Raw genomic sequence first — 2,764 nt, forward strand, 5'->3', positions numbered from 1 at the left:
TTTAAACACTCTGTCTCTCCCTCCTTCTCTATTTATCTTCCTCTTTCCCCGACTCCCACGTACTTTAGGTTCTTTATCAAAACAGTAATGTGGTTTTGCAAAACTCTAAGACACCACCCGAAAAACATAGACTCAACCCTTACCTCTCCCCCTTTGCCTCATATAAAACACTATCACTCTCATTTTCCCCCAAGCAGTCACCTCCACTTCGGTCCAAATGCAGAAAGTGCTGCTAGTAGCACTAGAGTGCTATTTGTTCATCTTTATAGAAGTGCTATTTTTCACTTTTCCTGCATGTACCTGAGAAACACTTAGTAAGATCGCGCACACACAACCAAGCACCACACTCCACCTTGAGGTATGCATTTTTGTCCAATGTGAGATACTGTACACTTATTACTCACACTCAGTCCAACCTGGAGTTCAGTACCTACCTTGCCTTAAATCTAGTGTAGTTTGACTCCACAATCTTTCAGTTGCCACTTCATACCATAGGCCAGTGGTTCTTAACTAGTGGTCAACTTCATAACAGCAAAATAAATAAGCTTCACGTCACTTTCTAGAAGCTAGACAGTCACATGCCCTATGAAAACTATTAACAAAACTATGACCCAGACTACATTAAATACAACTTTACTTGAATATTGTTAAGATATTTTACGCACATTTACTTTCACTTTTGTACAATAAACAATAGTGGAAGCTGTCACCACTCATTGCCTAATTTAAAATCTGGAACCTAAAGCAGAACCAGTTGAGACCCACTGCACTAGGCTATACCATGTATGGTTTTACTTTATTTTGATGGTCTTTTTAACACATTCTATTGACTATTAGTAATGTTCCACCTACATGTCTACTAACTCTCATTAGAGTAATAGACTGATAGGGTTAGGGTTAGAATAAGTTGACATGAAGTTGCAAAGTTACTTATAGTCAGTAGAATGTTTGATGGAGGACCATCACAATAGAGTTTGCAGATATTAAGTAGACAGTCCATTAATACTCTAATGAGAGTTAGTTGACATGTAGTTGCAAAGTTACTTATAGTCAAAAGAATGTTCAAAAGGGACCATCAAAATAAAGTGTTATCCCATTTATTCAATAAAGACGATAGACTGGTCTGATTTACTAATTTATCCCATACAATTTGCAATTTGTATGTGCACAGAAAAGTTCAACAGGTGCACAAGCATATAAATGTGTCTTCTTTCAGTTGAATGAATCTGCATTGTTCTAAACGAGGGAACGCGTGCCCTTGGATAATAATTTGCAGAACACGCACCGCAGCCATGTCCATATAAGGGCTTTCCTCACTTCTCTCTCTCTCTCTCTCTCTCTCTCTCCTGTTTTCCTCACTCACATTCTCACCTGAGAGCATGCACACAAAGATATTTAAGTGAATGTCAAAAAACATTTATAAATTGGTTTTAAATAGAACTACAAGCAATCGCCAGCACACTAGGCAGCATTTCGTCATTTTTATTTTATTTTAATTGCTGCTCAAAATTAATAATTTTTTGTTGGGTTACTTAGCCTATTCCATTTCTCTTATTGATGAATCACAACTTCTTGGTGAAAACCAAGGCCGGCAGCCTAGGACTGCTTGCCCACTGAAGCTAGGTTGAGCCTGGTCAGTACCTGGATGGGACACCTCCTGGAAAAACAATGGCTGCGTCCAAAATCGCATACTTTCTTGAGTAGGTACTTATTCTGAATAAGTAGTTACTTCACAACAGCTAAAAAAAAGAGAAAAGTATATAGTATGAATGAGTGTAGTATGAATCTATTCCGGACGTACTACATTGGCCATGTTGTCATTATCATGTGACCTACCAGAGTCAGTTATGTTGCTTCACTGCCATTCATAAATCCTCTCCCGTGGCCTCATGGGATAGTAATGTGTCCAACGTATGCACACTTCAGAATCTCCCTGGAAGAAGTAGATCATCCAGGTACTTTTTGCCTACTCTGTTACTGTGAACATACTACTTTGGTAACATACTGTTTTTCACCTACTATATATTAGGGAAGTATGCAATTTTGGGTGCAGCCTACGTTGCTGCTGGAAGAGGTGTTAGTGAGTCAGGTGTTAGTGCTCACCATGTGGTCTGTATGGCTCCTAATGCCCCAGTATAGTGATGGGGACACTATGTCAACAACTGCCATCCTTCGGATAAGACGTTAAACTGAGGTCCTGGCTCTCTGTGGTCATTATACACACTGATTGGCTTTCTCCTCTCCACCAATAAGCTGGTGTGTGGTGGGGCTTCTGGTGCAATATGGCTGCCGTCGCATCATGCTGGTGGATGCTGCACATTGGTGTTGGTTGAGGAGATTCCCCCTTCCATATGTAAAGCGCTTTGAGTACAGAGAAAACCATTATATAAATTATACAGATTATTATAATAATTACTATAATTTTTATTAAAACTTTTGTACACAGATCTTATGCACAAATATATATGCACTGTTATCTGTGCTGAAAACTATCCTAATCAATTGGCCCTATTGGCTAGACGTGTCATATTATAAAAAGTCTTGCTGTATGCGAGAACTGCAGGCTTGCATCTGGCTGCCATGTCAAATGGGTCAAGTGTGTTTAAAAGAGAAGTGCTCAAGCATTATCCTGGAAATAGACCAAGAGTAATGCACTGAGACATAGATTTATGACAGATATACTCACGCAGTGCAATACACATTTTCACACACAAGAACTCATTCACATTGGCACCCAGACATTCTCACACACAAGTTTGTATTA

This window comes from Siphateles boraxobius, unplaced genomic scaffold, assembly GCF_051911475.1.
Source record: "Siphateles boraxobius isolate OS27281-9 unplaced genomic scaffold, OSU_SipBor_1 41, whole genome shotgun sequence".
NCBI classification, from domain to species: domain Eukaryota; kingdom Metazoa; phylum Chordata; class Actinopteri; order Cypriniformes; family Leuciscidae; genus Siphateles; species Siphateles boraxobius.